This window comes from Strigops habroptila, chromosome 5 (genome assembly GCF_004027225.2).
Source record: "Strigops habroptila isolate Jane chromosome 5, bStrHab1.2.pri, whole genome shotgun sequence".
Taxonomy (NCBI): domain Eukaryota; kingdom Metazoa; phylum Chordata; class Aves; order Psittaciformes; family Psittacidae; genus Strigops; species Strigops habroptila.
The window spans coordinates 16,283,676-16,297,355 of NC_044281.2; the positions used below are offsets into that span (position 1 = coordinate 16,283,676).

At 37.6% G+C, this 13,680-nt stretch overlaps 1 protein-coding gene across 1 annotated transcript in view; it reads left to right on the plus strand.

The window, feature by feature from the left end:
* Positions 1-4,935, plus strand: part of LOC116915267 (collagen alpha-1(III) chain-like) — a 232,367-nt gene extending 227,432 nt beyond the window's left edge. The window contains exon 4 of the mRNA XM_032919942.1: positions 4,793-4,935. The gene's annotated coding sequence lies outside the window, so the exon portion shown is untranslated. The remainder of the gene's footprint in view (positions 1-4,792) is intronic.
* Positions 4,936-13,680: the final 8,745 nt, after the last annotated feature.

Here is a 13,680-nt window from a genome sequence, read left to right on the forward strand (position 1 = left end):
ACTGCCATCGCATGGCCGAGATCCCCAGCTCTTCCTGAGAATGGTATACCACATCCACCTGAAACTCCAGAGCTTGTTACATTATTACTTGCCTATGTAGAAAACAGCAGGAAGAATCTCAGAAAACCTAAGTATGTTGTTCTTTTCAAAAAAACTGACTGTAGTAAGCACAGTTCAGCTCCAACAGCATAGTAAGATCCAAAACCTCTATCTTTCTACCAAGTGAAAAAGGCAAAGTCCTACATCATGTTACTTCCAAGCCCAGCTGTTGAGAATACCTAAAACGGGAGATGGGCAGATGAACCACATAAATTGCTCACCTGCTTGCCAACACACAGGCTGCCTTCCCTTTTGAAGTTCATCTATCAGCTTTTCACATTTCTGTTCCCTATCCTATCATTGCTCAGTTCTGTGACAACCTCTTCTGTAGATGCTGGTGTATGACAAACACAGCTAGGAAATAAAATATGAAACGTTTACAAATTATGTATGCATAGCTTCATAATGAGCATCTATGAAGAAAGCACAGTTCTTGGCAGAGCGGATTTAAAGATAGTCCACAAAGTCAAAGCCAATCCTACAAACTTCTGTCTTTCTGCTGCCTTTCACTCCTTTCTTCCTGTATTATTTTTTTTTTTCTTCTTTACTTTGTCATAGAGCAATAAGGTCAACAGAGCAAGCCCAGCTGTCTACACGCTGGTTAGTAGCTGGGGCTATGCCTTTGATGTTGGGATTGGGATCTGATTTACTATATATTTCACTAAAGACATTTTGAGGTATCGTATTTTTTCAGCTAGTAAATAAAAAGAGATGATCTATGTTTTTCAAAGAATAGACATGTTTCCCACACTCATGATGGTTCTTATTGACTGAAATATAATTCAGACAGCACTTGAGAAGAACTGACTTTCTGAAATCCCCACCATCCCCACAGAAGTGCATTGGTCCAATTTTAAATAGATATTTTTGATCCTGGTTTTATTCAGTTTTAAGATGCTACTCATTTTAGTGCATCTTCTTTTGCAAATCCCAGACTAAAAAGAAATATTGTAAGTGTACAAGTCAATGCTGTTTGAAGAGAATGTATTGTAAAATTATCTCTGTGTCCTTTTTACATTATAAAAGTGCTGACAGCACTTTGATGTGGAAAGGATGAGATACAGTTATCTGAGGGGCTGCTGTGAAAGGAATGACATGCTTTAAGCTGGAACTAAACAGAGAAACACAGAGAGTAATGACAGCTTCACACAACGTCTAATTTGATTCCTTCTTTGGACCACAGTAGAATCATTAAACCACAGCCACCTGCTAATGAGTAGAGAGGCTTCTGAACAGAAGTCACCTTTCTCCCATGTTTTGTAAAATTCACTCTACCCCAGTTAAAAACCATCCGTTATCTTCTTTTCTTCCACAACATTTTCTCTTTGGTGAGTTTACTGTTACACAGAAATCAAATCACGAAAAGGAAAAATCAGTGCCTTCATTTGCAGTTGAAATTACTTCTAATTTGAAGTAGAAATTTCTCCTATAGACGGGGAAATTGGTTACAAATATTGCTAAAAAAAAAACCCAACCCAAAAAAACAACAGAAAAACAGACCTCCTCTCCCACAGACACATACTCCAACTAAATAATAGTTTCAAGCAGGAGTAACAGTACATACGCACTTGCAGATCATTCCTCCACCAGCAAGTGATGGGCTGTGTGGGATCACATTTTGGTATTGTCAACTCAAGCTGGCAAATGTTGACTACAGTTGTCAGGGGCAAGAAATTTCAAGAGAAACTATTTGCTGCACTGGGAAATGAAATGTTGTACTCATTAATACACCTGTTCAAGTTTCATATTTGACTGGGTTAATAATAAAAAGAACAAACTTCCAGTTAAAGGCAAATGCTGAATTTTAAATGCTAGAAAATAAATGCATCAAGTTATTTTTATAACTTGTGTTAGATAGTGAAACATTTCCTAAGGCTCAGAAATCTGTCATCATATTAATCAGAACAAAATAAATCCACTGAATTGCAGATAATGCACTGAATGTCTAGTGAAAAGGCATGCTGATTAGACATACTACAACTTTCCTGTGCTTACAACAAGCACAAAACACAAGCAAATCACCCCAAAGTGTCTGTAACTAACACAAGGCACCTAAACATTTAAAGAGTACTTGTTTTATTTTATCAAAGTAGAGTTTATTCTTCCACCCAAGGTACCTGCTGTGAGGCAATCAGACTGGAAAAACTAGATGTGTGGTGTCAAAGCTATGAAGTTCCATAAAACAGTGATTAAGAGAGTAGATCTTTATTTTCATTTATTTGAGAAGCCAGTATAGACTTTAAAAGATTGCTTACATAGATGCATTTGACAGATAAATTACAGCATGTTTCTTTTATTATTATTAGGGAATCTAATTAGTTGTAATTCTAATACAACAAGGAATAATTATTAGATGCAGTGAGATAAAGAATGGACACACTCTCTGATCCAAAATCAGTTTATAATTCCCTGTAAAAATATTTAGTGAATCTGTAATGAAGCTGAGGGAAGCTGCAGTATCTAGACATCTCCTATGCAGAGAACAAAGATACATGTCATGGAGTTAAGCTTAATTTTGCTGCTGCCCCCACGACTGAGAGCGTAGTTTATTCCTTGTAGGTTGGGAGTATCTAGAAATGTTATGATTTAGTTCTTGTATGTGTGTTTTATAGTACTTTCTCTTTCTTATACTTATCTTTGTTCACATAGATCTGTACAACTCAGAAATAACCACATTCTGGCCTGCTGCACAACATCATCTAGTTTACTGCACTACTGGTCTGGCACAGACCTTATCACATCACAATCCCTTTACGCCTATTTATCTGTCTGAAATGCTCTGCACAGTGGCCAGGTAGAGTTCAAAGTACTGGCTTTGACTTCTAAAGCTTTCAGTGGCCTAGAATCTGGATGGAAATCACCTGTTGTTTAAATTGAGATAACCTGAGAAAACTAGATCACTCTGCTAAAGAGAGCTATTAGCTATTAGCAGGCTATTTTGGGAGACCATGCCTACTATTTGTATTTCCTGCTTCTGTGGTGGATGAAGTCCTGAGCTGTTCCTGTGACAGATTATTTAAAATTATTTAAAGCAATTATTTTCATAGGTACTTTTTAAAATTTCACTTATAAATCTCTACTTAGGGCCAACCTAAGCAATGGGACAGCGAGAAAGACATAGAATTACCCAAAATTCTGTTTGTGGTCAATGTTTTTCAGGGCTAGACAATATTAGGGCATCAGAGTGGCGTAAGAAATATTGGAGGGGAAAAGATTTTGTTTGTGGAAGAGGCAGCTGCCTTGAACCAGCAGTGAGTAAAAAGGAGTGCGCAAAGCAGGGGGGTCACCAGCTCAGCAAGTGGCAGAGGACCCTGCTGAAGCCAGAAGGTGCCTCAGCTGCGCAGTGAAAATCAGCTGAAGTGCATGAACATGTGACTTTGATAGACTTGCATTTACACAGCCCCAGCTCCTCAGCTTCGGTGTGAAATAGCCTGTACTGCTAAACATCACAGCATGCTGCAAAGCTCATGTCAGTGACTGCGGTATATGAGACTGATGAGAAGACTGTCTGCCAGGACAGGGAGTTCTTCCTTCCCGTTTCATGGATTTTAATTTGTCACTGCTGTACAGGGTTACTGCTGTGTGAAGCAGATCCTGTTACCCTTCATTTTAAATTATTTTGGAATAGTTTTCATTTGTGTGGAGTTCATTGATAGGAATCTTTTTCTTGCTTTCCTTTCTGGTAAGATCTGTTACCCCATGAGAAGACCAACCATTATGGAGAAATAAGGGGCCATGCCTGCTTCTCCTGGCTGTTCCTCTCACAAACCCAACCTCAGCCCATCAGCCACAATTCCCAGTCCTTTTCCCTCCCTTTCTTTTCTTTTCTTTTGCCACTGCCAGCAATGAGCTAATCAGAGCTAAATGTTTAGTGCCCACGCAAAACTTGTAGCATTACTCTGATAGGCACCCTTTTACTTAGCCATTAAAATTGCTACTTGTCCTTAGATAACTACATCAATATAGTCAAGCAGCCAGATGAGACTGGATATCATCTTTCCTGGGAAGATCCCCAGTCCTAATTGTCCTGTCTGTATATAGTGAGTAATCTGCATACAGTTTTGGATTATAATTAAATACAATTACAATGCTAGTTTGCAGACTGAAGCCAGTAATTAATTTTCCCACAAACCCACCCTTTTCTTTCTATTTTACTTATGACTTTTCTTGTGCTCTGTGGTGCTAATAGTAGATTAAATTCAATTCTACACTGCATGTAATGATTAATGAAGGGATTTTTCCCTTCCCGTTTTCAAGCCGTCTTTTTCTCTCTTACCCTTCCCCTCTCCCTCATGATCTCTCTGAATGTAAAGGCTCATTGACAGATAAACAGACATTTTTTCCTTTCTGAATTTTTAAAAAAATTCCTCCATTAAGGATGATGAATCTACTAGATGCTGCAATGATGATTCCTCAGTTTTTCAACAGTCACAATGCTGTCAACCAACTGTTGTGTATTGCTCAGAAAAAGTAGTGACAACTCTCAACACTTTAAAAATCTGCCTCTCTGAGATTTTGGGGCTATTCATGATTATTTTCGTGTGTATTGCATGTAGTTTAGGAAAAATGCCTAATATGCTCATTATGTTTATTTTATAACTCTGCTGTAGCTAAAGCTCTTCCTTGTTTACTCTCTTTGTTCTTCTTCACTTCATGCTATCTTTCTTCTCTGCTTATCCCCACAAAAAAACAGTGCTTGCCGCTGCCTCCTGGACCACTGCCAGCTGTCCTGATGTCAACCGGCAAAAGACAAAACCAACCCAGCAATAAAAAAACTCACTAAGAAGCAATGCTCTGCAGCCTTAGCAGGCAAGCGCATCCTCCCTTTCTTCAGAATGCCAGCAAAGATGTCCTCTGCAGGCAGAGGTCTCCAAGAAGAATTTAGTCTTTTAGTTAACTTTCTATTATTGGGCATAAAATAAGAAAACCAAAATAAACTGTCTTTTGACTGTCCTTCAAACCAACATCTCTTGTTGCAATGCGTGGCAGATTTTTTATGTCTAGAGATTAATATACTGGTGAATCGTTAATTGACTCAGTTTTCTTAAACTGCCCTTTCCTAAATAAAGGCTCTTGGGGGCACTGTTTCATTACGAAAAGAAAAGAGAAAAGCTGAGAAAAAAAAGATGCTTCTGTTCTTAGGATTTAATTTCCTGCAATGATACACAGTGATACTACAGAGAATGACAGAAAAGTGATAGAAGCATTATCAGTACATTTTGGAGCTATGAAAACTAGTCAGTGTCAAAAATGAGTAACTGCATTCAAGGTAATTCATAACTGGAGCTGAAAAGCAGTGGAACAATATATTAGGGAACTTACAAAAGGATTTCCAGAAGTAATAGCTATAGGTAGTAGGTAGGGGAAAAAATCCATATTGCTGCTAAAAATTGGTATGGAGGAAAACAACAACAGCTATTTAATTAGGTAGGGAAAAAATAGGAATATCTTTTAATTCCTAGAGAATCCATCCCTGAAAGAAGAAATTCTAAAAAACAATTGATTAACAAGACATTCTCCTTTTTATCATTATACAAGAAAATTTCCTATGATCCAGTGCTTAGAAAAACAGAACAAAAGCCCTAATCGTCCAATACCTACTAAGGCACACTGGCAGGAACACACACGAAAAAGAAAATCAAATCAGGTTTTCCAGGAAACATTTATGTCCAAAACCAGACTGTCTTCAAATTTTAAGATTATATCAAATGAGATTTTTTCAAGTACCTCTATAAAGCAAACCCAGTTTATAGCTGAGTCATGGTAGTTGTACAGGACGCCTCATCCAAGGAAGAGTTAAGGAACATGTTTTTATAAATGTTAGTAATTCTTTTTTTACCTGCGCTCTTTTTTAGGACTACTAAATCTTAAGAGTACTGAATGGGATGAGTATCTGTGCTTATTTCTAGCTCTGTTAATTGAGGAGGCTGGCTGTCCTTGCTTTAACCTACTTTCTCTGCTGAAGTCATTTCTCCTCATAAGCCCCATGGAAATTTGAGACACAAAGCCAGTTTATTTTTACAGCAGTCCCACTTTGTTCAGAAATACTGCCAAAGGCTTATTTGGAAACCCTTCTCATAGGAAATAGGAACATTTGGTACTTTGCAAAGACCGTAAGGACTTAACTCAAAATAGAAAGTACAGTTGCCAACCGTAAGATGAGTATACTGCCTCCCTTCAAATTTAACATCTGAGGAGACAGTCCATTAAAAAACAAAAAATACTAATATTCACTAGATATTAAAACATGGTGTGACTCTAAGTATTGCCATCACTATTGGTTAGTTGCTTGATAGTTATTATATATGACATTTTCTGATATGGACTTTACCACACATTCTGTAACAAAATGTTAAAGAAAATTACTATTTTTCTGTACATGGTAATGTAGCATTTTATGCCCGAAAATGTAGAAGTCTTTTCACCGTGATCAAAAAGATGGGACATTCACAAGTGCGTATTTTCAAAAAAAAAAAAAAAAAAACCTCACATTTTTACAAATTTGTAAAAAATTGAAGCATGTGTGGGTACACTGGAATGCCTCCTGTTAAGCAGGATGCAGAGGTGACTGATAGAGTGTGCCACCTGAATCCAAACAGGTTTTTTGTTAGTGATCTTCTTCATGACTTTGTGCTGTCGAAAGAGAACAATGTTATTATTTTACATGATCATCCCCACAGTGAGAATAAAATCTACTTGTCCAGAAGGGCTCCTGGAAAGCTGACAGGTTTTTGTCAGTGTTAACTGCAGTCATGGTGTCCCCAGAAGTTTCATGAAGTAGATACTTCACCAGTAATTCAGCTGAGCAGCTGAATTTCCTATCCCGGGTAGCTGAAAGTAACTGTGCATGGCCACAGTGGTGCAGGGAGAGGACAGTGCTTGGGATTAGAATTTAACCTTGCAAGAGAAAATAATAAATCTCTTCCTTGAGTGCAGAGGGATTCTGCCCTTCAGAAGATCCCACCCATGTGATCATGCAGTCTGTTTCTGTTTAGACCATACAGCAAATCTGTTCTGGTATTCTTATTAATATTTTTTATTTGTTATTTATAGGAGGTCTTAATCAGAACAATAATGCAATTAGTTTGGCATTACTTCATCAGCTGTGCCCTGGTGTTTGCAGGTCTTCTGTAGGCCATAATGATAAGTAAATCATCAAATAACAATAAAGTATTCTATAAAGTTGCTATATCACAGCCCTTTGGAGAATTACAGCCATATGCCATAGGAAAACTAGTGCCCATTTTTAGCTCAAGCAACACCAAGATACAAATCACATCACACAGAGTCAGAGTTAATTAAGTCAGGCACCTACTGTTTGCCTATAGCTTGCAATAGCTGTTAATTTGAAGGTCTGCTATAGTGCTAAGGAAAGATAATTAGCAAATGCAGCATTTCATGACACAATGAATGAGTTTCCAAAGGGGCTTGTTATGGTGACTTCTTCTGGATAACACTGCTCTCAGTAAAATTTTTGATAATATACCATAGTAATGTAAAATGAAAAAAAAAATGTTAACAGATCTTACATCTGTCTCTAGGTAATGTGGAAATAGGCCAAGAGATCTTACAGTTGAATACACAGTGTGCAAAACCACACTACTGCTGGTAGAACTATCAAAGGAGCATCAATGTTTTGGCATTTGTTTTCATTATCTTGAACACGCCATTTTGCAAATTTCTGTAGAATTGTTTTTAACTATATATATTTTAAACATGACAGAAGCACTGTATTTTGTTTGAAATCATATTGAATTACATACATGCTGTCACGTGCTGTCAGTGTCACTCCAAAATCATTGTTTTAATCTACTTAGTGCATCTCTATATATTACCTGAAATATCTTATTTTCTAGATTGAAGTGCTAACTCTTCCATTACACCAGCTTCTTCCTCCAGCAGAAGTTTTGATACAGGAAGAAAAAGACAAGTCTTCTGGGTAGGAATAAGGAACAAATGCTATGACATGAACTATGACTAAAAAGATTAAAATAAGAGACAGGAGACAGCATTAAGGCACTGTGAGGATAGACCTCACAGAGATAGACCAGCTACAATCATAAGCCAGGGAAGATCCTTGGATCACTTTCACCCTGAATACAAATATTGATCTGACATAGAGAAAAGCTGCTCTTTAGTATAACTAAAATTTATCATTTCGAAGAAAACAATATTGGCATCACATTTTGCACAAAACCCAGTACTGCAACACTAGTTGGCTGTTTTAGAGGAATTAAATATTTTAATATTATTAAATATTTTAATACAAATATGCTTAACTTTAGAATTTTTTACCTTTCTTATTACTTATACTCTCCTGCCTTTATTTTTTCAATTATGTTACTGTTTTGCATATAATAAAGTTATCTGTGAAATGCTTCAGGGGGTCTTTCCAGCATTGTTGCGTGTTTAAACTCTGAATAAAATATTTTCAAACAACCTAAGTTTTTTAGTTTCTGTTGAGATGAACTCATACAGATAGATGTGCTGCAAGATCCAGGAGTTCCAAGAGGTGCTCAATGTCCTACCAATATCTGGATGTTCTATCATAAGATTTATCAAGAAAATGAAGAAATTTAGAAGAAGTAATTAATACACACATTTTTAACATTTCAGGTCCACTAAACATAGGGCAAATTATATATAATCAGGTCCTTTCCAGTATGTTATGATATACCCTGATGTATTTATGCTGTAATCTCACAAGATTCATTGCAAGAAGTCACTAGCTCCAGACAGTACCTTTCCCTCATAATTGCGGAAGAGATGAAAGATGGGCACAACATCCAAATGCCAGTTCAGTAGTTAAGAAATAGTTATCCTAACTTTTCCTTTAGTTAATGGTTTGAGTGGCTGCTTCTGCCTGATCAAATAATCATAAAAATACAACAGAAAAGTGACAGAAGGAACAGGGGAGATTTTTGTGGTTTTGTTCTGTTTTCTTTTAACTTGTGAAAGATAAACTATGGGAAGAACATATTTTCCATTTCTAGCTTGAAAAGCAAAGTTGGAGAATCTCGCTATTTTTAGAAGCATGTAACCATTAAATCATTGATCCTTAATACAGGACAAAATTTAGGTAGAATTTCCAGTATGGATGGAATAGTCTTGTTTCTGATATTTTTATAGTCATGTTCCCTTTCTAGTTGAAGAGAAAAATTTGAGTAAAATTATATATCAAGATTTCAGTAAGAGAAGGATTACATCAAATGAGCTTTGCACACTTAGCAAAGAATGTGGACACAAACTCCCAAATCACTAACCAGCACATTACACAATACAGTCACTGGTTTGATGCAGGTAGGCCAAATGACAAGTGCATTCATCATACCCTGTCCTACCGTTTCTGGGCACAAACCCATCTACTGGCACTGAACGTCATGTCCCCATGAGTAAAAAAAGACTTTTTCATGCCAGTCTGCATTTCCTGTGTTCTCTTTTTCTGAATAATATGCTTAGTCTGTGTATTACTTTAGAGGTAGAAGGTGCCTGCAGGGACAGCAATTGTTTCCAGTCCCAGAAGCTGGTTGCAGAAGAGCATTGCTGCAAATTTAAAAGAAAAAAATCTTAGCATACAGACTAGGCTCCTGCTTTAAACAGGAGCTGAGCAGATTTTTGACTACTATGAGAAGCAGCTGAGAGATTGCCATTAAAAATAATAGAAAACATATGTGATGTGTTTTCACACAGTGGAAAATGTGTTGAAGTTCCACATGTGATCATCCCTACCCACTGAGCTCATGGGGATAACTTTGCTTTGATGAGGTATCAAAACCAGCTAGGAGTCTGCTGGCAGTGTCTTGGAAAAAATAAAATTTGGGATGGAGTGTCACGAATGTCACCCTTTTAAGGTACCAAGTTAGCATTGTAAATCCATGATCTTCTAACATTTATTAAAATGTAACGGTGATGGGACTTCATAGCATAGATATTAGATCCCTCTGAAAGAGTGGTGCATACATGATATAAGAGCATTGTTCTTTCTTTCCCTCTCTCTCACATGTTGCTGCTTAACACCCTGAGGCAAGATTACTGCTGCTTCAAAAAAAGGTAGCAGAAGGGATTGCATGGTCACATCCCATTCCACTACCAAACGAGTTCAGCTGTGTTGTCTCAGACTTCCTTTGCTGGCTAGGCTCAGCTTGCTTACCTGATCTTATACTGAAACCGCAGTAGTTGATGTGATTTCTTGTCTCAGCTGAGGTGTGGAGCAATAGCCTATGGCTGACACACTCTTAACAGCTATCTGGAAATACAGTTTGAGCCTTGCACAAAATTTTAATTCTGCAGCATGCCAGTCTCCAATCCATCATTCTGTGGTTAATTAAGCAGTATTAACTGCAAAGAATCAGCTACTAAAATAAAGTATTGGGGCAGCTATGGTTGTTTTTCCAGCAGTATTAGATACTTTCAGTGAGCTTCTAGATACAAACCTTTATTGCTCATTTGTAGAAGACTGGGAGTTGATGGAGCTACAGCTGCTCATGCCAGGACAGGTGCCAGTCCAGGGAGTGCAGCATGTGGATGATTTTGTAACTTGTATCATTTTGAGCACAATGACAAAAACTGCCATGGGAAAACAACATGACTAAAACTGTGGCTTACTAATGGAGTATTCACGCACAACATTAAGCTGATTAATATGAATTCGTTGGACATATTATCCTTTCTCTCTTTCTGCAGTTTTCAAATATTGTAATTATGGTTGGTTTAATTGCTATTAGTCTCAGTTGAATTGTCACGGCTTTCAGCACTTTCAGTGTGCAGAAATTTATATTTTAAGTTTGCCTTATCTGAAGGCATAACTTCTCATGTTGATTTAACTTTGTATGAATTGGGTGTTATTGTATTTTAAGGTCTGATCTATCATTGTACTCACTTAAGAAAAAGACAAGGATTTTATGTTGATTATTGCTGTCCTAAATATACATAAAGCTACTTGCCATGAGTTAATTCGGATACCAGAAGCAATGTGATCCTTCTAGCCCATCCATAACACTGTGCTAACCTAACAAAACAAGTTGTATCAGATAGCACAGATTTCTACTTAGTGTGGCTATATTGTTTCCGATACCAGAACTAGCTCACTTAGAATTAACTTAGCTCATTTATCTCCATTTCACTTGCCCTGTGCAGTAGACATGCCCTGAAGTAACTCAGAAATACATATAAACCCGTATAAAGTAGTCTCCAAAGACCTATAATTAGAGCACTCTGATGCATTTTCTTCCAGATGTGTTTGTTTAGTAATATTCATTAGTTACTCTTGCTTTTATGCATTTTACTGGAACTGGGGAGGTCAAGTACAGGGTTGAACAGAGTCCTGCCGGACTTGGACTGGTTCCACTGGGTGCTGTTACCTGGGGACCTGCTCTTTGCACGTGGGAGGCATCTCTGTGAGGTCACTGGGGTTACTCATGCATACATGTAGGACTGATGATTGAGTGTATGTGATGATTGAGTATATGTTTCTTCAGGGTTTTTTGGTTTTGATTTTTTCTTTCTTGTTTTCTTCTTGTGTGCTTTTTTCTTTGTTTTATTTGGGGGGTTGCTTGTTTGTTTTTTGGGTTTGGGTTGTTTTTTTCTTCCCCAGACTCCAAAATCATTCTCCATTCCAATTGCATGAACTTACTTCAGACTGAGCTAGAGATACAAAATCCTAGCCATCTCTTACATTTACAAACTAGCTGCATGGCTCCTGCAGGGTGATTAGGATTGCTGCAGTTAGATGCTTCATGTACCACAACCATGAAGCCCCACATGCTGAGCAAGAAGCTGTGCAAGACACACCAAGCAAGAGGATGCACCTGAATTCCTCCTACTCTCTAGAAGTTAGAAACCACCTGGGAATCCCGGGTGCTGCAGGCTTGCTAGTTTGGGTCAGGTGTCCTCTCTCTGCTTCCTCCTGTCTTCCCCTCCTCCCTGGCAGAGCATGAGACTGAGAAAGTCCTTGGTCGGAGTAAACATTACTTAGCAACAACTAAAAACATTGGTGTTATCAGCGTTGTTCCCAGAATAAAGTTGAAAACACAGCACTGCACCATCTACTAAGAAGGAGAAAAATGACTGCCACTGCTGAACCCAGGACAATGTAACCCTGTGTTATTCAGCTTTCAAAACATATACTTGGTTCTCAGAGGTAATCAGTTGTCTCCTGGTGAAGACACCTTGAAGCACTCTGTTTATTTCCTCTTCCTGTCCTCAGGCTCCCTCTGAGGGGAATGCTCAGCTGTTCATGTTTGCTCTCTCCCCGGGCATTTGGAGAGACAGCCTGAGTGATGGTACGTGCACCATCAGCCAAAGGATGTCCTTCTCATGAGCTGCTGCTGCCACATAGATGCCATATGCCTTTTTATTTCATGACACCTGTTTACACAGTGTGAGTCAGGAAAAGGATTACTTTCACAGCAGAATGAGAAACCATAGAGCATTCAGGGCCAGGCGACGTTATATTTGCAGGTCACAGAAAGCATTTAACAATTCATATTGTCAGAACCTGTATAACCATCCAGACACATGCTGCTTTCAGTCCCATGTGTAAGCACCACAGTTGCAAATAATTTTGAAAGCCAAAGAAATCAAATTCTATAACTAAAACTTAGTTATAAGGGGGGGGGGGAGGAGGGAGAGGAATCACTTTTCCCTATTATTATTACTTAACATATCCTATTTCTGTGTTTGTATTGATTAGGGATTTCTTGTTTTATTGAGTTTTCCTCTTAGTATTGCAAAGTAAATGAGAAAGTTGACTTTTATGACTTTGTAAGTAAAACCAGCTATTATCTCTGGAGTGCGGAATATTTATATCTAGTATGATGCACAATTCTACGATAGCACCACTGGCCTTTGGAAAAGCTTGAGAACGGGTTTGTACTCATTTTGTTAACACTTCAAGTGCTGGGGAGCAAACACTGGTAATGTAGTTTAAGGCAAAGCGGTTTTCAGTTAAGGTGCTCCATAGCGTACTCAATGATCTCAGTCATGGGATGATGCTCCCTTGCTCACTTTTCTGTAGGATCATAGTCTTAGACAGAAAAGCTGGGCAGACATCTTAAATCTTAATAGTCTTCAACCGCTGAAGTCTTCAACTTCAAGATTAACCATACTTAGCCTGTCAATGTTTTGAGGTTTTTTGAACAATGAGGATTTAAGCCTGTAATACTTATTGTAATGAAAATAGTGGTACAGGTGTGTTACATGATGTGAAAAAACACGTTACATGATGTGACAAAAATACTACAATATTCAGTAGAGAAAAAGTAAGTTGATTTAAGAACCTACAAAAAGTAAGGAAAAGAACTTGTAGCATTTTCTGACCTTGAGGAAGTTTTACTAAATTCAGCTGATAGCTTTAAAAATTAACATTGCCAGGAAAAAAAAAAAAAAAAAAAGACAAAAAAACAAAAATACCAAACTAAAAGTATTAATTACATTGTATTCATATAGTTTCATCCACAAAAGTAAAAATTAAAACAAAAAAAAAAGAGAAAAAACCCACCAAAAAACCAACACAAAACCTGTGATCAAATATAAGCTAGATCTGACATCTACACCCCATTACACCTGAGGAAGCTGCATTTT